This window comes from Siphateles boraxobius, unplaced genomic scaffold, assembly GCF_051911475.1.
Source record: "Siphateles boraxobius isolate OS27281-9 unplaced genomic scaffold, OSU_SipBor_1 120, whole genome shotgun sequence".
Lineage (NCBI taxonomy): Eukaryota > Metazoa > Chordata > Actinopteri > Cypriniformes > Leuciscidae > Siphateles > Siphateles boraxobius.
This window is the reverse complement of record NW_027508723.1, coordinates 2264500-2290000: the sequence shown is the minus strand read 5'-3', so window position 1 is coordinate 2290000 and position 25501 is coordinate 2264500. Positions and strand designations below refer to the sequence as shown.

The window sequence follows — 25501 nt, the reverse complement described above, 5'->3', positions numbered from 1 at the left end:
GTCAGCTCTTCCGCCACACACCCACTTTCAAACCTGGAGCGGGCGGGGCGGGCACAGAGTAGCCTACACAACACATGGAGCAGGCAGGAGCTGGATTCACGGCGAGGCGGCGACAGGTTAAAAGTAAAACATGCTTTGCACGGGGCTCGGGAGAAAGAGGAGACGTGATATATGGACACATTTTCGCTTCATTGAAGTGGAGAACAAAACCAAATGCTTGATTTTAGTCGAAGGGAAGGAATGTGGCCACATGGTAGCTGGAAAAAACAACAAACCTGAAGAGACACGTCGCAGTTCCCCACAAAGACATTGTGGTAAATTAACAGAGAGATTGTTGGTGGTTGTTTATAATCTAACATTCCTTAAATTGTGTTTTTATCAAAAAGATGAGAAAATGTTGAAATGTGAAATAATTTTAGGAAATGTTAAATATTATCTGCTGACAAAAAAGTAAAAGGTTAAAATGATGTCCTGACTAAAACTAGACTAAAATGTTGACAGTTTTTGTTGACTAAAACTAAACGAATAAAATTATGTTTTCTTGGACTAAAATAATGACTAAAATGCTCGACTTATAGTCGACTAAAACTAGACTAAATAAAAATGGGATGATGTCGACTAAATGTGATAAAAACTAACAAGCGATGCTGAAACTGGACTAAAACTGAAACTAAATTTAAAAATGGCTGGTAAAATTAACACTATTGCACACCGAATGTGAATGCTTTGCTTTTGATTTTGGTTTTAAGTTTAAGTAATAAAATTACTCAAACTAAATAAACTATATAGACATATTTAAGAGTAAAGAAAAAAAAAAACAGAAAGAAAAAAAGACTAAAACTCAAATTAAAATTAGATTACAATCTAATTGAAAATATTAAGGTGGTCATGATATGAAAAAAAAGATTCCTTAATCTTTTGACATATGAGAGGTCAACTTTCTTCAAACTTTCTTTGTAGGTCCAAAAATAGCTTTAACTGAAACCTAGCTCAGAAAACGATTTTTCACATTATTATGTCATAGCTTGACGAAAGACCGTCTCTGCAGAAGATCAACGCCTGCTTCTACATCATTGCCTCTTTAGCCCCGCCCAATGACTCAACCAATACATATAAAGCATATGTAATTATACGCATACATGTTTCTCACTTGGCAAATGTTTCAACTATGTAACAAGATAAACACATTTATTTACCAAGCTGGAGTATCCTTGGTATTTGAGATGTAGGTTTGTCTTCTGATTCGGGATCAATGATACTAATATAACACTGATGTTCATCATCTCAGAAATAACCCAGCAAGAACACAGCATGTGTGCAAGAGCGAGGGAGACGAGAGGACAACAGAAATGGGGCAAGAGCGAGACAAATACAGTTCAGACTCACTGGTACGGTACAAAGACGGAAATAATGTAGAACAGCAACAATGTGCTCATTATAGCAGCTCATTTAGAGTCTCCTCTAATGAAACATTCATGAATTCACATGTTCATATCATTGGAACAAGCGAGGAGGAACATGATAATCAGGTTTGGCAGTGGGAGAGCTCATGCATGACGCTCGGCTGTGATTGGTCGGATTATGAGCTCATGCATGATGCTCGGCTGTGATTGGTCGGATTCTATGTACATTTTCCGCTCACGCCGTGGTTTAGATCTCCATTTAGAACAGAAACCCAGTCATTATCTTCATCAGCACTTCTTCACACACTCCTTTTCACGTCAGGAGGGAAGATAATTAGTGCTGTTTGCCAAGTCAACCATCACTAGCACTATTGCTCATATTTAGTGTTCACGAGCCAATAGTTCATGGAAAACGAACTTGACTTGCTGTCCTCGAAGGAGGCTTGATCTCAGCCCCACTATAACAATACAATACAATACAACTTTATTTGTATAGCACGTTTAAAAACAAATGGTGACCAAAGTGCTTTACAAGGCCAAGGAGAAAAACAATAAAATAGAAAACATATGAGAAAATTATATGTTAACTTAAGTGTTAACTTATATGTTGAACACATATAAAAAATAAAAAGTAAAAAAAAAGTCAAGATATATTAAAAGCTATTGAAAAAAAACAGGAACTGTGCAGTGACTGCAGCTTATATACGCTCATAATGATGATTGACAGGACTGACTGATCAGGCTCCGCCCACACCTACACTTGGAACTTCATTTAGTGATCTGAACAACACCAGGTATCAAATTATGTGCTACTAAACATAAATATATGATTAAAAAATAAATTATGACTGCAGCTTATTCTCTCAATTTTTACCTGGTTGACAATAAAACAAGCGAATACTATTTTCACTTAAAAATAATAAGAAACCACCTAGAAAAAATCCAGATTGATCAAAAATACAGTGAAAACGTTAATATTGTGAAAAATTACAACAATTTAAAATAACTGTGAATATATTGTATAATGTAATTTATCCCTGTGATCAAAGCTGAATTTTCAGCATTACTCCAGTCTTCAGTGTCACATGATCCTTCAGAAATCACTATAATATGATGATTTGCTGCTCAAGAAACATTTTTGATTATTATCCATGTTGAAAACAGTTCATATTTTTGTGAAAACGGTGATACATTTATTTTTTCAGGATTCTTTGATTAATAGAAAGTTCTAAAAAACAGAATTTATTTGAAATCAAAATCTGCTGTAACATTAAAAATGCAAATTTACTGCCACTTTTGATCAGTTTAATACTCCCCTTGATATTAATGACTTTTAAGAAAACATACTAACCCCATTCACTTTTGAACGGAACTGTAGATCTACATTCATTCAATCATACTCAAAATGTAGATCTTTTACTATAGACCAAAGTAAAAATACCATATGGAAGTAAAAACCGTTGTTTTTCTCTATAAAGAAAAGTGATTTGCAGTAAAAACCGTCCTGCTCGAATTGAATACCCTTATTTAATGTCTTTGCATGTAGGAGAGGTTCAGTAATCCTGGTTGGATTCTTGTGAGCTTCTGTTGCATTCATTTATTTGAAGTACCGTTCAAAAGATTGGAGTCGGTACAATTTCAGATTCAAATATGTATAGGCCAAAATACTTCAAAGTATCAAAAATAACTTTTATGTGCTTTAAAATAGTTTTGTCAGGGTTATGTTAGGTTTCATTGGGTTTTTGTTCATGCTTCTTGTGTTTCCTTTTAGGGGCCGTTTACACAACACTGTTTTCAACTAAAAACAGAAAACCTTTTATACATTTTGGCCATTCATTTTACGCAATGGCGCCATTTTGGGTGCCTGAAAAAAACTTTTGTGTTTGAAAGTTTTTGAAAACGATTCCGTTATCATCTCCATAAAAACGGGAAAAAAAACATGAATTTGTGAAAATGGAGACGTCATGCGCATATGTATCACGTGTTCAGTCTATAGACGCGTAGTGTGTCTTTACAAAGTGACATCGCCATCTGCTGGCCTGGCAGCAGAATACAGCGATTCTAGCCGTTTTTGTGGACCCGTGTGAACGGGGATTGTTTTGACAACGTTGACATTAAATAAGGGTATTCAATTCGAGCAGGACAGAGTGAAGATGCGATGGATCCATTAGATGTTATTTCCTTTTCTATAATGGAAATTTCTCCTGACAAAGAAGGTGATGGACTGAACAAAGCATAGATGAGCTTCATTGGATGATGCACCAATAAAATGCATAAATAAAGGTTTCTACCATGTGGTAATCTGAAGGACCCAAAATAGTGAGCAAAAAGAGCACAATCTTCTCTTCTCTACACTGAAATTTGGTGTAGAAACAATTTCCACTCAGAATATTCACTCTTAAATTGTAAAAAGAAATTGCAAGTAACATTGAAATAAACGTGAAATTAAAAGTTAATTTTCAACTTTCAAAAAAATCATTTTTTACAGTGTACGAAAGCAAGTATAAATGATGAGGTTTTCGGGTGAATCTCAGTCAAATCTAAACATTTACATTCAGATCATGTTGATGACTATATGACATATTATATTCCAAAAAGCACGTTTCATTCCTACTGCTGTTTTCTCAATCCCACTGCTTATCATTAGTAGGCATGAAGTGTGTGTCTCACTTCTCATGTGGAGAGAAAAGAGACAGTGCTACTAAAAGATGATGAAGAGAGACAGATGGAGGCGAGCCAAAGAGAGAACGAGAGAACATTGTAATGTGAAATGAGCAGAGAGAGAGAGAGAGAGAGACTGATAGAGAGATCAATCAGCGGACAGGTGAAAGCTGTTGACAGCTTATTTCCGGCTCGATCCACTCTGACCCTCACCGTCTGTGATGCGGAAAACAACAACAGCATCTCTCTCTCTCTTTCTGTCCTGCTGGAGGTAATAGAACGTCACCCAAGAAGGAATAATAAGTGAGTGAAGCAGAATGAATGAGAAAACAGACCATCAAAAATGTCTTTTCCAGCCTAACAAACACATGGCATTTGAAACCTATTCTGCACCAGTGATGTGATCAGGGCTTGACGTTAACTTTTTTGCTCACCAGTCGCTCTGGCTAGTGGTTTTCCAAAGTTACCAGCCACTCAGCATTTTCACAAGCCACAATTTTGACATCTGCAGCTGACATATGAAAAACTGCCATATACTGTATATAGATTTAGCAGCAGGTTTATTAGGCTACTGTCACTTTAAGACCTGACGCACGGATCCATTATACTGTTACACATGCGTTTTCTTTCTCAACTGTTTACATTCACTTAAAACATAACTGACTGTGTTTACGTTAACACTCGCTAAGACATAATTTAGACATAATTTTGTGTGTATTTGACTTAAGCACAATAAGCAGCGAAAAACTACTCAATTTAGTCCTGAGAGGCGGCGTTATGTGCCACACTTTGAGTGTTTAAGCACAAAATCTGCAGGAATGAGTAAAATTATGTGCAATATGCACAATCCCACACTGAAATTCAAGCCCTGTAACAGCAGCAATATTCATCCGGAGCAAATGTGTGTCTCTTGCTGTCGGAGAGATGAGAGAGAGAGAAAGAGCAGCTCATATTGTGTGTCTATTCTGCATTTTAGATATTTCAGTATCGGTTTGTATAGAAAAATCTATATTTTTAACAACACTACATTGCACTTAGTTTATTATTTCTAATGCATTTTTAAAAGTCTACAATTGAAAAAAAAATGTATATATTACGGTACATATAAAATTCAACCCGTTTTTAATGTCAAGCCCTGAATGTGATGTATTTTGATTAAAACAGGACATTAAAGTCTAGTAGAGCTGAACGATTAACCATTAGAAGATCTCGATTCAAACAACTAACATATAATATGCAACATTATAAATGCCTGTAATGATTAATTGAATACATCCTTGCAGAAAAAAAGGCTGAATTTATTTAACCCAACAGAGGAAAGCAAATCAAATCTGCTTTATATCCCTTCCCCCGTTTCCACTGATGATTTATTCTCGGCTCTGATTCATAATTCCAGTGTTGTCATGTTGTGATGCTGATGAGATTATATCTGTATACTCTATGGTATCAGTCAGAAGTCAGAGGAAACAGTGAACATGTGCTCGCATCATTAGACCTTCAAATGTTATAGTATTAGGATCCATACATAAATATCTTGCATTTCAGAACAGTTCAGATGACGCACGTGTACTTTTTAAAGGGATAGTTCACTTTCGCGCCTCGCACGTCTATTACAGTGTGTATGCACCGGTGTCAGACATTCCCAATGAGATAATTAGTCATTTTTGGCATGTGAAATATCTGAGAGAGCAAGACAAAAGGGACTGCAGTATGCATTCGAGGGATATATCCACGACATAATATGCAACCGATTAGAGAATAATTTCATAAAAATTGCAAGCAGCAGCCGCCACATAACTTATGCTGACCATTCAAATGGGAAACACACAAATTGAGGAACAGCTATGTTCGTGCACAGCAGGGTAAGTGAAATGTGAAACTAATCTAATAATTATAAATCAAACAGTTTAACCATAAATCTTGAGGAATATCACTAACACCGGGAGAGCCGCGATCGGGGTAGTAGGCCGTCGATTAACAAAATGCTGAAATATATTTTAAAGTATGTCAGTGAGCCTCCGTCTTGTCTTTAATCGTCTTATTTTACGTTAAAACATATGCATTATGAACAAAGAACCGTAATTATTTCCAACTTCCAAGCAAAAGATGTTTTTGTTAATCCTGTGGACATGTAGTTGTGAATGGGGTCTCCCACACTGCTGATCCACGCACATCATTTCTTTCCTTGGCTTTTAGATTTTCGGGAAGGAAAAAAATTCCACTCCCGCGTCCAAACTTTTAGGATACCGGGAATCAGATTAGCACAAAGCTTCGGCATGTTTCACTCGCTCGAAAGCTTGCGAGACCTCCCGCGCCTAGTTACGGTTGCTAAGACACGATTGGCCAGTGGCGGTTTTCAGGCGTGGCTTAGCGTAGGGTCAATTCTGTTATCATTCACTCGTTTTCGTGTCACTCCAAACCTGTATGATATTTTGACTGTTTCAACCTGTTCATAAATGATAACAAAATCATGTTTAAATGTCCCTTATAAATCATATATCTTTGCACAATCAGCTTCAGCACTTTTTAAAAGGCTGTACTGATCCAAACCAGCATTAAACCAGCACAAACCTGTCTGAACATGAACAAAAAAGGAAAAAAATTCTAAGCTGGGAAGTCGAATCCTTGATTAAGAAGCTTTGCGAGGTTATAATCTCCAGCGTAAGAAGCAAATCTATGTCAAATCTATGTAAAGCCTTTTTACTGGGCTGCTGAAGTACAAACCTCATTTCTTCACCCCGGAGGATTGTACGCTCTTTAACTGTGGACACGTAACATGAATAACTCATTTCAGTCTGTATTACAAACACCGACAGCAACCTCTAACCTTTATAAACATCCAGAAACACCTCCACTCTGCCCAATAAGAGAAGCTACGCCGGATCAGATACGGAGACGCACCGAAGCCAGAGAGATCACAGAGCTGCATTCAAATCTATTTCACTGCAGAAACTGGTGAAAATACAATGAGGAGCATGACAGACCAGCATGAACTAAAATTCTTAGTCAGTATTTTCTTGAACTGTTTTCCAGTAGAATTTTTAAAACAAGATATATTTCTTGAGATGCAGTTGTGTAAGACCCTAACAATTTTCATAACTCATTAGTAGCCGCCCAGAAAATGTCAATGACATTTGAGTGTTATGAATTATTGATCGAGATGAAATAGACCACCATCACAAGTCTGTGTTGGTGAAAAAAAGTGAAAAATGAACTATATATATATAAATGAGTATCAGTACTATAATAAATCAGTACTATACATATACATACAGTATATATATAGTACTAGTCAAAAGTTTGGAAACATTGCTTTTTTTTAAAGAAGTCTCTTATGCTCATCAGGGCTGCATTTATTAGATCAAAAATACAGAAAAAACAGTAATATTGTAAAATATTATAAAAAATTTAAATAATGTAGGGTTGCCAACTCTCACGCATTCAGACTCAATCTCAAGGTCTCACGCTCAACAAAGAAATCTCACGCTAAATTAGACATTTTTCTGTGCTGTATTTTTTTTTCACTCATGTGCACTAATTTCCGAATTACTATATGCAAGTTCAGGCTCTTAACTACTGATTGGACCACTGCATTTTCTCACGCAGAGAAAAATCACAGACAAAGAGGACACTGACACCGACAGACTACACAGAGAAGGTTACTTTTGATATGGAACAAATTCTCAGCTGTCAGATTCTGTCAATATTTCCAACGTTGTGGCGCTTTTAAATGTGACAGATCGCTGTAGCGCGTCAATTCAAACGACACGTGATACATAGCCTACAATCCCGCCCCTCAACAAATCTCACTCCAAGCGAAACTCAAAAGTTGGCAACTCTGATAATGGTTTTCTATTTTAATATAAAGTGTAATTTATTGCTGTGATCAAAGCTGAATTTTCAGCATCATTACTCCAGTCTTCAGTGTCACATGATCCTTCAGAAATCACTATAATATGAAGATTTATTATCAATGTTGGAAACAGTTGTGCTGCTTAATATTTTTTTTTTGTTGTATTTTCTGTTTGGTTTCGGGGCAGACGATCTTAGAGCATCCATTGTGAATTCTGTCCTCTGCTTGTCCGGATCACAGGGAAAAGGACTGTGCTACTGGGACACAGATGTTCGCTTTCCCACTGAGCCATGGACCAGCGAGGTCTTTCCTCCGTTAATAACCACCTGACCTACATACTGTAGGTGGCACGACAAAACTGATGGGATAAACACCACACACACACGGATTCTCCTGATAATAAAGGCTTTCAGGAGAAAACAAGAACATTTTGACCACAGTGTCTACAAATACTGACCACTTATCTCATCTAATCTATTTGATTATTGTCAATGATTGTGTGTCACATGAAGCACCTCCATCTTATTTTTCTCTCTTTGAATAAATCTTCCTCATTGGCTGGTTTTGCAGGTTGGCTGTGTAAGTCTTCTGGGAGAAACACACGGCAATACGAGGCAGTTTTACCACGACAGAAAGAGCAGCAGCTAGGCATGAAATTTCCCTTGATAGTCCACGGTTGAATCAGCCGTGGAATATCAGCCGTTCTTTCTCACACACACACACACACACACACACACACACACACACACACACACACACACACACACACACACACACACACACACACACACACACACACACACACACACACACACACACACACACACACACACATGTTTTGCTATATTTAATTGATGCAGGTGATGGCGGCTTGTGGTATACGAGGGGCGAAAGCCAAAAAAAATTCTAAGGATGAAAAAAAAGAAAAAAAAGTTTTTTTAATGAAAAAAACCCCATTAAAAATAGAAATGTTTCCATTTCTTTCCATTTCCAAGTTTTTTTATTATAGTTGGCTGAACGTCTGATGCATAAGGCACACAAAACTGGAGACACTTCAGGAGTTTTCAAAGTTGTCGTCTGACTGGTTGAATCTCTACCCGAGACGTGTGTGTCGCATTCTTTAATTGTCGGTCTGGAAACAAAGCCGTCGTGAAGCCAAACCCCCTCATGGAAGAGGAAAGCTGCCGTGTTTACAACCGTGATAATGAGTGCTTATCAGGAACAAATAAACGCTGGACTTTCAAAAGTGCGTGAAGCCAACGGCGTAGACTTTTTAAAGGTACATTGTGTAATATTAATGAGGATTTATTGACAGAAAAGCAATATAAGATCCATAACTATGTTTTCAGTGGTGTATAAAGACCTTACTTAATGAACCGTTATATTTGTATGACCTTAGAGTGAGCAGTGTCTGTCCACACACAACGCGGGTTCCCGATCATTGAAATGCGCCGACATATTTCTACCGTAGCCCTAAACGGACAAACGCGTTTCGTTACTATGTTGCTCTTCGTGCAAGGAAGCAAACTTAGTTCAGCGAATAAAACACTGACACAATGATGAACAAGTAACAATAATATTCGCAATAACATATAGTTTTACTGAATAATTAAGTAAACATAATTTCTTAATTTATCCTTGTAAAGAAACCTCATTGCTGAACTCGCTACTCTCTGCTGTCTCGGACGATGACATCACTTCCTGTCGGCCACCATAACTTTTGTTGGCTGTAATTCGTAACCTCACCACTAGATGTCGCTAAAAATCACACACTGCACCTTTAAAATATGTCCAAGTTTTACAGCCAGTCTGTTATTGCAGGGACATCGACTTTACATTTCATGCCCCTAAACATGATGCTGAACAAAACGAACTGTGATTGGTTGCTTTAGATGTCGGTCACTAACAGTGGCACTACTAATTTAAATACATCTTTCAGGAGTGTGACAAGTGTCTACAGCGCAGCTTTTTCTTTAGCAAGCTCATTTTACACCATGTATTAGTGTAGAATGACAAAACACTAAATCACTTTCGTGCCACATTATATTGCATATCTTAGAGCTGAATAATCAAATGCGCTCTCCTAATACACAGCACTGGGAGAATTTCCATACAATTAGGCAACACTGTAAACATTGCAATATTATGTATGATTTAATGTGGGTTTTTCCTATATAAACACTAGCCTTGTAGCCAACGAGTATAAGCGTTCAGACAGAAATGTTTAAATAATATTAATGTTCAGCAGCAGAAATGGCATTATAATTGCTTTGATTCATTTCTGTGAATCAGTTCAAACTCTCCAATTCAATGAATCAATTCTAATTTCAGATCCGTTGACATTGAATTGCTCAAAATATTAAAAATGATCAAAACACTCAAAAATTTTCATGGAAGTCCCTTATAGAAATTTTGAAATGGTTTAGATATACACTCCTGTTCAAAGTTTTGTTTTTGAAAGAAGTCTCTTCTGCTCACCAAGGCTGCATTCATTTGATAAGAAATACAGAAAAATTTGAAATATTATTCCAATGTAAATCAGCAGTTTTCTATGAGAATATATAGTAAAGTGTAATTTATTCCTGTGATCAAAGCTGAATTTTCAGCATCATTACTCCAGTCTTCAGTGTCACATGATCCTTCAGAAATCACTATAATATGATGATTTGATGCTCAAGAAACATTTATGATTATTATCAATGTTGAAAACAGTTCATGTTTTTGTGGAAATGGTGATACATTTATTTTTCAGTATTCTTTGATGAGTAGAAAGTTCAAATAAACAGCACTTATTTTAAATATAATCTTTTTTTAATATTATAAAAGCATTTTTACTGTCACTTTTTTTGAGCCATTTAATACATCCTTGCTTTATAAAACTATTAATTTCTACAAATAATTAAATAAAAAACATACTGACTGTTTATGTATGTAGGTAAATATTGCTGTTATAAATTATATTTTCTTCCTGCGTTTTGAAAACACCATAATTTAAGGTATTTTAGAGCAAAGAAATAAATAAAGATTATCATTCAAACAGTGGAAAAAGTATTGAAATCTTCAACACTGAAAATGGTTTGTTGTTTTAAGAGATAATCTATGAAAAACAACATTGATCCAGTACAAATGATTTAAACTCCCACAACACACACGTGGTTAGATAGACATGAGGGATCACGCATGAATAATCAGGCATGCATGAATCACGCGCTGTGATTGTGACAGATATCAGAGTTTGAGAGAGAGAGAGAGAGAGAGGGAGAGAGAGAGAGAGAGATAGAGAGATAGAGAGAGATAGAGAGAGAGATAGAGAGAGAGAGAGATGTTATTCAGAAGCCTCAGGCATGTTCCTCTGAGCCCTGAAGCTCATATCAAGTCTTCTCCATGTGCTGGAAAAGGTCAGACAGCCTTTCTTTCCACCTCAGGCATATGGATGTCCATTTCTGCAGCTGTTGACCTCTCTTTCTGTCTCTCTACATGCACGGGTGATCATCATCACACAGTCAGTGTTCTAGCAGGTTCCTCTGGGATAATCATATAATCACAATCTTCACAGCTTCTGCTCGACTACAACACTAAAGATTGCTTGGGCAAAAGCTTAGCCCGTTTTTCTTACACAATAGCTGTGTCTCAATTCAGAGGCTGCATCCTTCGAAGGGTGACCTATGGCTAAGCCACGCCTACAAACGCGATGAGCCAATCACAGTGCGCATAGCTAACACAATACACTCGGACATTCTCTGCTTCCTCGTCCATTTAAATGCATTGCAGTTAGTCAGTTTTCAGTCTTTTTTATGTTTTTTCTTGTCCTTTTAAGTTTAAAATGGTCAAACGGTGTGCATGGGGTACATGCAACTCGACACTAGGTATCCCGAGAGGCTGGGCGATGGTGTGTTTTTTTTACCCAAGTATTTTTACCCTGTCTGGATTAAGTTATGCAGTAGACCACAATACCAACTAAACGTGGATAAATTAAACAAGGATGTCTACATCTGTTCTAAGATAAGTCACCAACATATTTAACATCTCTAACGTAACGTTAGCCTAACATTAGAAAACGTTAACGTTAGCTTCTAGCTGCGTTGTGCATCATGTCACTTAGCTTCATTAACGTATCTGTAAATAACCGAGATAACAAATGTTAGCAATGTTGTGCTAAATGATTCATGTAAATACTGTAGCACCACACTAACGGAGAGGTACTCTTGGTAAAGATGGTAAAAAGGCTCGTCCTGGAAACGTATGCAACTTAGACCTCTACATATTTAATTTGATCATGAACCATTAATTACATATTGAAGCACAACATTTTAGACAACTTTCTACCAAAATATATATCTATATAATCTTTCTGTCTCCAAAAATCATCAATTGCCTCCTGTGAAATGTCTCCTGCTGTGACAGCTGCCGTAGCGCCCGTCAGCGAATGTTGACTGTTTGTCCGAGCGAGTGGAGGGGGCGTGGCTTAGCCAATTAATCATCCAGGGTCAAACGAAGGCTGTCCAAATTCGGAAGCTCCTTCAAATTCAGCCTAGAAATGCGTCCTTCTTTTTCCGGGCCGCAAAAGTTAGACTGAGCAGATTCTTCGCAGCCTAGCCTATCCCAAGATTCATTGCAACTTCATTTACTCAAATAACTATACTACTAATAATAAGCCTTAAAAAAACATCTAACCAAATGCTATTTAGTCTACTTAAAATATTAAAAATATTAATTTGTTTTACACACTTTTGAATGCCAGTGTATATCTGCTTCATTTCAATATTTACAGGTACCAAAAATATTGATGGTGATGGGACATATACGAGAAACTTTGATTTTTTTAAAGGACGTGCTCAAACTTACTGATTCAATAGGAAATATGTCAACACGTCAAAGGTAATTGTGCATACCAAGCCATTCCACGGGGTCTGTAAAGATAAAGTGCATTGAAAACCACGCAGCCAGTCCATAAATGCTGTTTTTGAAAAGTGTCCTGTTTTACACAACCCTTAGCATGCTGTCAACACCATAAAACACTCACACAGACGATACATCGAAAAATGATGCTGATAAAAAAGAAAAACCTCTAAACTCACTAGTAATGATGCTGAAAATTCAGCTTTGATCACAGGAATAAATTACACTTTACTATATATTCACAAAGTCAACAGTTCTTTTAAATTGTAATAATATTGCACAATTTTACTGTTTTTACTGTATTTTTAGCAAATAAATGCAGCCACGGTGAGCAGAACAGATGTCTTTCAAAATCCTGTTTTACACAACCCTTAGCATGCTGTCAACACTAAAACTCACACATAGACGATGCATCTAAGAATAATGCTAATAAGAAAGAAAAACTTCTAAACTCACTAGTCCATTAACGTGTCGAGTCTACCATCATGACTCATCATCTCTAATTTAAATGTTTGCTTTCACGACAGAACAGAAATCTGCAAACTAAATACATCTGCAAGAATAAGTTTGGGGAAAAAAAATCTGTATTACTGCACTGGTCTGATCTTCACAATTATATATGATAACTAGTAATAACACATAAACCGTTGTACTTCTAAAGACACTGAGTGATCATTGACATGGCAGGCTGTAAAAAAGAAAGTGAAACTCTAAATTGGAGACAATTATGTATTACTAGCCGATTGAGATGCTGCAGAAAAACCTAAAGAGGGCTGTGGTATCATTAAAAAAACTGAGATATTGATCAACTGAAACAGATTTGTGGTCCAAACTTATCCAAAAATTGTGAAATATTATTACAGTTTGAAACAGCTGTTTTCTATGAGAATATATAGTAAAGTGTAATTTATTCCTGTGATCAAAGCTGAATTTTCAGCATCGTTACTCCAGTCTTCAGTGTCACATGATCCCTCAGAAATCACTATAATATGATGATTTGAACATTTATGCTTTTTTATGCTTCATATTTTTGAGGAATCTTTGATACAATATTTTTGTTCAAATAAGTGTAGCTTTGGTGAGATAAGAAACCTATTTTAAAGGTGCAATGTGTAAAGAATTTGAGTAAGCAATATGACATCCATGTGTTCTGTGGTGTATAAAGAACTTACTTAATAAACCGTAATGTTTTTATTACCTTAGAATGAGGCTTTTATATCTACATAACCGCGGGAATCCCCTTCTATGAAGGTCGACATATTGTGACGTCATGTTTCTACCGTAGCCGACAGCGAACACACAGCGCTACAGAGCGCGTTTCCTCTCTACCTCGAAAGAGAAGCCGCAGAAAGCTAGAAGCTAGCCATAAACACCGTGAGTAGTGACTTTTCCCTTGTCAGTGGTGTAAAATATGAAGTTGGATTGTTTCATGTAACTTAATTCTTCTCCCTCGCTGTGTTATGGCTTTGCTATGTGGGGATAAATGAGCTGGTTACGTTCGTGAGACAGCTGATTACTCTTGTCATTGACCGTAAAACAGTTACAGGAATCACCAACCCGTCGATCTGGGAAGCATTTTAAGTCGATCGAGTTTCCAAAATCAGAGAAAAAAAGCCTATTGTGTGTAGTAAATGTGTCTAGGGGATGCGGAGGCGCGCACGCTGTTACAATCATGCCAATTTTGCCGCGCGCACCTTTGGGCTCATGCGGACGCGTCCAGTATAAACAAGGCTTTACGCTTTACGCCAGCTCAGCCACAACAGCTCATATTAGCCAGCTAAACTTTTACTACCCTGTTAGAAAAAATATATAGTTGCATAGTTTCATGTGGTTCTTCTCCCTCGCTGTATTATGGGTTTGCTATGTGGGGGGAAATGTGCTGGTTACGTTCGTGAGACAATCAACTAATTGCTATTATTATATTACGTATTAAGACCCTTGATCCTCACCTGACTATGGCTTTGTAAACTTTATCCATGATGTGGTTTATAATGGACTGTGGTACAGAAACAGTGACAATGTTACACACTCTTGTAAAGATCTAAACTAAAATCTAAAACTTTTGACTGCTAGTGAACAAGTTACTAAATTCAAAGGGTCATTTATTTTCTCCACCCTGCATTGTGAATGATTACATACTGTATTCAATAAAACTGTGATGTATGGGTAAATATAACAGGGCGATGTCAAAACATTTTGTTGCCGATTGCATGAATCCCCTAGAAAGACTCCTAAAACAACCCAGAAAAGCTGACTTTCTGTTGGGCGGAGCTTATGACACACAGTATGCCAGCCCATTTGACTTTAACCTGAAAACCTGAAAACTTGCATTAAAAGAGTTTGTTTGGTGTGTTATCGAGTAAATGCCTTCATATGCAACGCGTGAACGCCACAAGAAATCAGAATTCTGGTAAAAACGAAGTGATTTTCATGTCCTTTTTTGATGCTTTTGAACATTGTTCAAAAGAGAAATAATTTCAGGACACATTCTGTAAAGGACACTTGTATTACTCTGAATGGCATCATTAATTCAATCATGGAATGTGAGTGATGCGAGAACACACATAACCTTCGAAATATGTTATTTCCTGTTTCTGCATGTGAGATCAGACTGTGTGATATATTTGGGTCTGTAAACGCTATAAATTAGACCCTATAAAATAAGTCTGTGACTCATATATAATAAGTGTAAAAAAGGTATATGCTATTTGCACTGAGTATAAATTGCAACAAACAGCATTTTGTTTACAATAATAGATGTAAGTGTAAGTGATAAAGTGCAAGCAGAAGTAATGCGCTAGTTTGATAAAGGCACCGGCTATTTATAATAAGAGTAAAAATGCTATATATTACACATTTGCACTAAATAGCAACAAATAGCATTTTGTTTATAATAAACACAAATAGTGATTGATACTTTTAAAGGGGTGGTTGATTATGATTTCACTTTTCTAACTTTAGTTAGTGTGTAATGTTGCTGCATAAAGAACATCTGTAAAGTCACAACGCTCAAAGTTCAAAGCAAAGGGAGATATTTGCTTTTTAATGACTATAACAAAATACAGGACATTCCTCTTGGGTTAGTGACATCATCAACCCTAACATTTACATAACCCCCGCCCCGTGAACGCGATTTATAGATTATCATGACAGAATATACTAATCGAGGACTAGAAGATAGACACATAAGCTACATATATTCAACAAATAACCATTCAGAAATGTCCTGTTGCTTCTACATGTTGTCACTTCTTCTTGAGTCTCTCCATCTTTGTCTGACTCCGGTTTGAATATAAAAGGCTAAAAGTTTTCAGTGCATCTGTGTGTAAAAGGACACAAGTTCTTGAAGCTCCGCCCCCTGTGCCGGGAGCAGCAGCTCATTTGCATTTAAAGGGACACACACAAAAACTGTGCGTTTCTGCTCACACTCAAAAAGTGACAATATTAACATGCTAAATAGAAAAATCTGTGGGGTATTTTCAGCTAAAACTTCACAAACACACTCTGGGGACATCAGAGATTTATTTTACACCTTGTGAAAAGGTATAATAATCTAAAATGTGTGAAGAATAATGCGTTTTTTGAACAATCAAGTATGAAAAAATATTCTAGTACACCCCCAAGACAAAATCAAGACTTTGTAAAAGGGCAAATAGGACCCCTTTAATGCAAAGTTTAAATAGAAGAGGATATTTGTACCAGAGATACAAATCTGACGTGGGAAAACACACTTTGCCAACAAACCTCAGTGTGAACAGACACTGCCATTAAATAAATGTGTTGGTGAAAGTATGAAGAGTTTCTATTTCTGTCTGTCTGTCTCTCTGTGCTGCTCAAGGCATGTTTGTGAATTTTATTGTCTTCTATAACTATTCAGCATCATAATAAATTATAAATGCCACTGTTCTTTTATAGCCAGAGATAATGAGAAGGTCACGTGATCTGAGCATCTGGACTAATGTATACATGATTTCTGTTGTGTGTGTGTGTGTGTGTGTGTGTGTGTGTGTGTGTGTGTGTGTGCGTGTGTGTGCACCTTATGAAAAGGAAGAAATATTTCCAGAGGAAGATGGGAAGTTCAGTAACGCAGTAAGAGCTGTCTTGAGCTGCCAGTCAAATCTCACACACACACACACACACACACACACACACACACACACACACACACACACACACACACACACACACACACACACACACACACACACACACACACACACACACTGTGCGTTCTGTCAAAACAATGTACTGTAGTTGCCCACATAATACCACACTTGCAAACCTATAAAGCCTACAGTATCTTATTTATTATGCAAATTTCTAAGGCCTCTAAATGGTCAACATGATCAAAAGTAAAAGCCTTTTAATATAATTGTACAAACGTCCACCTTCAGCTCGTGCTTCACGTGTCTTTTTGCTGTGAAATCTTCACTGATTTTTGTCAAGTAAACGTAAGAATATCTTCAAGATGAACACTTTCCGGACTGAAGCATCTAAAGTTTACTTCATTATGCATCTGTTTTTGATTTTTTAGAAAAATCACATTCACATGTAAGAAATATGATCATCAGGCTTTTGATGAATGTTTATTTGTTCATCTCTCAATCATCATTGTATTTCATTGCATTATATGTTTTAAAACTACAGAGCTTTGATCATAAAACTAAGCATTTAAAAATCTTCTTAAGACATATTATCGGCAGATATAGAGTGATGACTGATATTTATATGCATTTTATGTAAGAAGTCTGTTATAAATTCTCAATCCACAGTATTGATGTGGACAGGCAGGATATGGATTACCACAAAAAAATGTAATTGCTAATTTAAATAAATAAATAAATAAATAAATAAATTTATAATGAGGCACTGACAATGAAAGTGTCTAATTTTTTCAAAGCTTGTCATGTTATAAAAGCACTTTCTGTACATGAATTCTGCTGTTAAAACATGAGCCATCGTTTTTACAGTCATTTTAAGTTTTTACGGTTTACTGCATTGCTTTTGCATTGTCATGGTAACAAGAGTTATAAAATTGGATGCAAAGTAAAAGGTTAAGCCAGCTTAAAACAGTGTTAACAGGCATATTGTTTATGTCTTGTGGCTGTGCTTTTAATGTTTAAAGATTGACCCCATTGTAAATCTCTCACTGTATCCCAGATTTTTGCTGTTTTCTTTAAAAAATGAGGGACACATGGAAATGAATTGTGCTAATCAACAGTCCAACACAAATCCTGTTGAACTTCGAGACACAGAAACGTCTTCTAGTGTGATGTTTGAGGTGTGCGACGGCTCATTGTACCTGGAAACCTGAATCACTCAAGACCACCTGATCTTTCTCTGTGTGTGTGTGTGTGTGTGTGTGTGTACACTCTCCTGAGACAGACACTCTTCTCTATTATTCAGTGGAATAGAGTGCAGATGTACAGGTATCAGCACACACACACAGAATGGAAAAAATCAATCGCTTTAATATCTCAACTGTTTCTCCCACAAACTAAAACCCCAGTGATCTCACATTCATCTCCACTAGAGTTTCATGAGATCTCCACAATGTCTCAAACTGAGCTCCGATATGCCAAGATAAAGTGTGCCATCGAAAGCCACTGCATCTTACACTCTTAAAGCTTCTAAAAGAGGGTTTTCACAATAGAATGTTTGGAACCTTTCAGTGAACATTCTAAAGAACCTTTCTCCATTATAAAGAACCTTTCTCCATTATAAAGAACCTTTCTCCATTATAAAGAACCTTTTATGCAATTAAATGGTTCCATCGGTGATTAAAGTTCTTCAATGAACCATCAATGCCAATAAGGAACCTTTATTTTTAAGAATGACTGATTATGATATTTTTTGCACTGATGAATCATGCACAACTATGGAAGCTTGTTTCCGCCATATAATAAAAAATAGAAAAGGTAATTGCGACTTTACATCTTGCAATTCTGACTTTTTATATCAGAATTGCATGATATAAAGTTGCAATTCTGACTTTATAACACGCATTTGTGACAATGCTGTCAGTCCGACTAATTGTCAGAATTATGACATATAGGCTAAACTCGCAATTGCATGAAATAAACTCGCAATTCTGTCATTTTTCTCAGAATTGCATGTTTATATCTCGCAATTCTGACTTTATAACATGCAATTGTGACTTATAACATGCGATTCTGACATAATAAAGATGTAACCTGAACCTCACAATTGTGAGATTATCATTTAAAATGTTTTACTCTGTGGCGGAAACACGCTTCCATACACAACACCAGCAGGATCATGCATTAAGAATGTAAATAGGCTGTATTTTGAGGTTTCTGATGCAGAGACATTAAAAGCGACTGTGAAGTCAGTAAAAAGCAGCAGAGGATAGAAAGAGAAGAGAACAGCTTCAAACAGACAGCCTCCATCTTCACTTGGGTTTTTTATTTCATCTTCCCTCATGCCTTCAATAATGCCCTTTCATCTGCTCCCTCCATCAGCACAGAATCATGAGCTAAGATGATCCTACAGACCATTGGTGGAAAAACGATGGAATATGATGCTTTTGAGAAACGCAGACCTCAACGAATCTGAATCAATCCACTGATTTGATTCGTAAAACCAGTCTGAGAGACTCAGAAGTAAATTCAGACCGAGTGCTCTGAGAGTTTACTGAGTTATGGTTACGCTTGGTTAACTAGGCCTACTGTTGCAAGAAAATAATTCTAAGGGTCAGAAAAGAGTCATGAAAATAATGGCAAAAATTATAAATGGACTTCAATTAAAGGAAATTAAAAATCCCTTTAAATCTAAATAAGAACATCCATATCCAAACGACAAGACAAAATAATGTTTTTTACTATAACATCATTAATATTATTAAATAGTATCAATATTTTATTACAACAATATTATTGATTAATATTAATATTTTTTACAAATGTAAACTTTTATTTTAAGAATGTTAATATTATTAAACATTATAAATACTGTTTACACATATTTTAAAATAATTTAAGCGCCACATTATTACTGTGATGCATGCAGCGTGTGTATGGTAAAATGCATTGTTAATATTCTCAGGTTTTTTTAATCAGACCGGCTGGAAATTAATTTGTGTTTACTAAGTCACTAGAGAAGGTTTAAGCTGGTGACGAGCACACCTTTTTTAGTTACGTCTGTGAAAGAATCAGCATTTATTACGTTCTACCAGACAGAAATGGCAAAAGGTCTACATGCATTTCTGCTATTTCTACTGTGCTTCTGTAATGATGTTTTTAGATGAACTCTGCTGTGAAATTCTATAAATAGACAGAAAAATTGGAGTCTGCTGAGTGTCAACATTCCCATTTAGCATTAAACACACTCCAATGTGCAGTTAGAGGACAGGCATATGCTGGAACACACACACACACACACACACACACATACATACATACGTACATAAAGTGTGCACTTTTTTGACTTCATCCTTACACCATTTGCTTTAAGAGCCCATTTTTAAGAGAATAGGTGAAACATATAATAATGTAGCAAATATGATTAAACATTAGCAATTAATATGAATAAAAGACCATCAATGGAGAAAGATGTTTTTTTTGCTTGCAGAATGATATATTCTAGCATGATCTAAACAATGAAGTGCACAATATCAGTGTAAAATCGGCCTCTAAATGTAAACATGTTTACATTTTATAAATAAGCTTTATAGAGATACATATGTGTGTAAATCCTTTATTGCAATCCATAAACAAGTTTATTCTATGTATGCATAAGTGTTTGCATTTCAGAAGCTGTCAATATGCAGATATTTCAGCTCAAAACATACGAATATTAATGAGATGACGCGGCCTCTAGGGGGCGCAAACACACTCTTTCAATCCTCCGGCAAACATTTGTAGCCCGAATTTACAAAAGAGAAACTCATCCGCCAAACACGTCTGATCTATGATCCGCAATCAACATGGAAGAGTGTTCAATGCCTCTGGGAAGCACTTCCCTGACCCAACAGTCCACTAATACTCTAATGAGAGATAGGTGACACGCAGGGGAAAAGGAGGAGCATCAAAATAAAGTGTTAGCAGATATTAAACTCCATGTAAAGTCAAAATTAAGTATGTGTTCTGAGTTTGTCACACCACAGAAAAAAATGTGTTATTATCCACCCAGCCAAATGTGAATGATAAAAAAAAGCCTCCCTCAACTGTCCCAGCCGGATTTACAACGCCATTCATGTTTGAGCCTCCAGTATGGGATTAGATTTCGGCCACAATTCTGCAAAAGGGCATTTCGCACGCACGTGAACTTAGTTTTGAGGAGAAATGTTCATCTACCAGATAAGAAAGTATTTCGAGCGAATGAAAATCAATTTTGCATTTAAAATAAGTATTTGGATGTGCGCAGACGTTCTCTTTCGCATGTGCAAAGTTTCACTTTCTTGCTCCTTCCATACCAGCCGTAAGACGCAGACGCTCGCTTGCTCAACACAACGTTACAATACGCCATAATTCCAGCCAATCAGAGATGAGGGTGCTAAATTCTGATTGGCTGGCTTGAAAACCCAATCACAAGACTCCCTGCATCACCGACTGTGGACGAGGAAAAATACATGGTGGAAGATGTTTATGTATAATTTGTTTAATGGATTGAACACTTCAATTTTCTAATCTGCGAGACGAACATTTCTCCGCAAAACTCAGGTCACGCGTGTGCGAAATGCCCTTTTGCACGCTCAAAATGTGATCTTGCGCGTGCACAATTGTGACCGAATTCTAACCCCATACTCCAGAGCCAGAATAAAACAGTTTATAAAACTATTCTGTGTAAAATGATCATTACAGAGGCGATTGCCCATCAGGGTGACTCTTCACAAAATTACTCCTGCTCTTCTTGATATGATGAATGGAGAAAAACTGTTTAACGGTTCAGTACTTCACAGTTCACAGTCTTTGCAATGTGTTTTAGCAATGCATTTCTAACATTTATAATGTGTTTACAATTTTTTTTTTATTGCCTTTACAGGGACTTTAAGCAGACGGTCCAGTAATACTAACACTCGTGCCATCATCCTCTCGTGAGTTTTACACAAGGAAGCACCACTTACATTATATTGGAATTACTTTCAGAGACTCTCAACATTTACACACACACACACACACACACACACACACACACACACACACACACACACACACACACACACACACACACACACACACACAAAACCGATCTCAGATTTATTTACTGTCACATAGCTGCAGCGCAAAAAAAGACTCCGCAAACATTGCACATTTTTTCAATACAGTCTTAAATTTCTCAGTCAATATTTTTAGACCGTTCACTAGTTTCCCTCACAGACAGCGGATCAGAAACAGAATTCCAGAAAACATAGGAAAGCTTAAGCATCTTGACAGTGTTTACTGAATCCGGATCATGTGCAAGCGAACTTTTTTTAGGTTTGCAGAGCTAAAACCCTTGAAACACCAGATCTGCGCCATGCATGTTATTTCTACAGCCTTTTCCTCTGGAGACTGAGAAATACATCCTTATATCCACAATATATCCAGTTAACCAGCTCAGAGCAGCCTCATCATGCTGACATAAATCTACATAACTGCGGATATGCAGAATAAAACGCCGCACCGGGAGTTACTGACAACCAGCGGTGGATATCTAACTCCTCTGCATTATGTGTCTTTCTGAGGCAGTGACCCCTGAGTAAAGACGGGGTACAGCTCTTCAGGTGAGGGTGTGTGGAGCTGTCAATCAATGCACACACACACAAACACACACACACACACACACACACATCACCTCTGCAGCTTTACTATTCCAGAAATACCACGTCCATATTACACATCATTCAGTTAGCATCAGAAATAAGAACAGTGATGCATAAATATAAGAAGCTCTACAAGACAATTTTGCATTTAGAATAACACACATAGCTTAGTATAACTTATGTTGTATACATCAAAGTATCAATGCAAAATGAATAAACAAGTACTAGAACCTACTTGAATTGGTACATAATAGTGATAATGTACAAATAGGATATACAAATTTGGAAACTTCTTGATAGATTTTATGATATTTTGGGTAACACGTTATTTTAAGGTGACGTAGTTACACGTGACTACATGTGCGTACTATAGTAATAACAGTAAATTATGCATAATAACAAGTTACTAACCCTAAACTAAAACCTAACCGTAAATCTATAAGTTTGTGTAGTTATTTAATATTACTCAGGTCTTATTTGACCAGTTACAATGTAACTACGTCACATAAAAATAAAGTGTAACCCCCTTTTGTTATAATTAAAGATAACGTTAAATGAAATAGAATAATGTCTTACTGAATGTTGCTTCACTTTGGCTCGGGTCAGATTTCTAATGATTACCGTAATACGCATTTATTGCACAATTATTTGATAAAATTCATAGAGATCATGTAATTTAAATCAATACTTTTTTTTTAGTAAAAACGTAAACTACTATACGTCATCGTTCATTTCAAACACGTCTTATTATTATGACCGAAACAGATATTTGTCGGACGGTCGTTAAAGAGGGAAATATTATTAAATGTCATGTTTCTGATTTACACAGACACATAAACAGAGTACATAAAGGACAAAAGAATCGGCGTTGATAGTAATCGCGTTTAATCACATTAAGCGCTTAGAGCGTCGTGTGCGTTTGTGTGTGTTTGATGCTCACCCGCACTCTCGTGTTGTTCCTGCACTATTTATTGCGAGTATCTGGTGAATAATCTTACCGGTTGGTGTTGTGGATGAGGATGCGGTTCTGCGGTGGTCTGGTGTGTGTTTTCCTCTGGTTTTGCGGTGGTTTGGTGTGTGTGTGTTCCTCGGGAGCTGTCCTCCGCGCGCAGTGCTGAACGCGCAGTGCTGGACAGCGACCGAGAACGGGACGATTTCAGCGAAGCGCGTCAGACACAGCGCCACCCAGCGGCCGGGAGGCGCCACTGCAACACGGACTCATTTCAAGACGAATATCACATCACGTTAAAAAAAGAATCAGAGGGAACCTAAAAACAGCCAAATTAAGTAATTATAATAACAACAACAATTCATAAAAGAGTAAGTTAAAGGCGTTTATAATGTGTGATGGAAAGACGAGTATAAAAGTGTGAACTCACTAGCGACACCTGGTGAGGTACGGTTACCAGACAGACACATTTCTGTACATGTCATTTTGTTACAACACACACACACACACACACACACACACACACACACACACACACACACACACACACACACACACACACACACACACACACACACAGAGACACATAAATAAACACACACACACACACAGCGACACATAAATAAACACACTCATATAGACACACACACACAAACAAACACTCACATAAAGAAATACTCACACACACTACATATATACATATACATAAAGAAACACACACAAACACATAAAGATAAACACACATATAAAGAAACACAAACTCACATAAACAGACACACACACACACATATATATATACACACACACATAAAGAAACACGCACTCATATAGACACACACACACACACACACATAAAGAAACACGCACTCATATACACACACACACACACACACACACATAAAGAAACACGCACTCATATACACACACACACACACACACACACACAAAGAAACACGCACTCATATAGACACACACACACATAAAGAAACACGCACTCATATGCACACACACACACACACACACAGAGACACATAAATAAACAAACACACACACAGGGACACATAAATAAACACACTCATATAGACACACACACACAAACAAACACTCACATAAAGAAATACACACAATACATATATACATATACATAAAGAAACACACACAAACACATAAAGATAAACACACATATAAAGAAACACAAACTCACATAAACAGACACACACACACACACACATATATATACACACACACACACACACACACACACATAAAGAAACACACACTCATATAGACACACACACACACATAAAGAAACACGCACTCATATAGACACACACACACACACACACACACACACACACACACACACACACAGAGAGAGAGAGAGACATAAATAAACAAACACACACACAGGGACACATAAATAAACACACTCATATAGACACACACACACAAACAAACACTCACATAAAGAAATACACACACTACATATATACATATACATAAAGAAACACACACAAACACATAAAGATAAACACACATATAAAGAAACACAAACTCACATAAACAGACACACACACACACACATATATACACACACACACACACACACACACACACACACACACACACACACACACACACACACAGACACAGACACAGACACAGACACAGACACACACACACACACACACACATACACACACACACACACACACACACACACCTTTCTCAATTAATCAAAAAATTAAGGAAATGTAATGAAATAATTTGCTAATATCTACACAATATGCAGTAGAAAGTGTACAAACTATTATTATGTTTTACAATTGCAATTACATTCTGGGTATAGATATTAAATCTAGTTACTTTTCATGCTAGTTCAACTGTATGCTAGATAGCGGTTTATCTAATAGGTCTCACCCCAAAAAACATGGGGTTTGTGCCTCTGAAGCATTACATAAAGTTCTGGGTCA

General features: G+C 36.8%; 1 protein-coding gene across 1 annotated transcript in view; it reads right to left on the bottom strand.

The window, feature by feature from the left end:
• The window catches only part of srrm3 (serine/arginine repetitive matrix 3), a 115661-nt gene extending 91951 nt beyond the window's left edge, over nucleotides 1-23710 (bottom strand). Inside the window, exon 1 of the mRNA XM_077222596.1 lies at nucleotides 23578-23710. The gene's annotated coding sequence lies outside the window, so the exon portion shown is untranslated. The remainder of the gene's footprint in view (nucleotides 1-23577) is intronic.
• Nucleotides 23711-25501: the final 1791 nt, after the last annotated feature.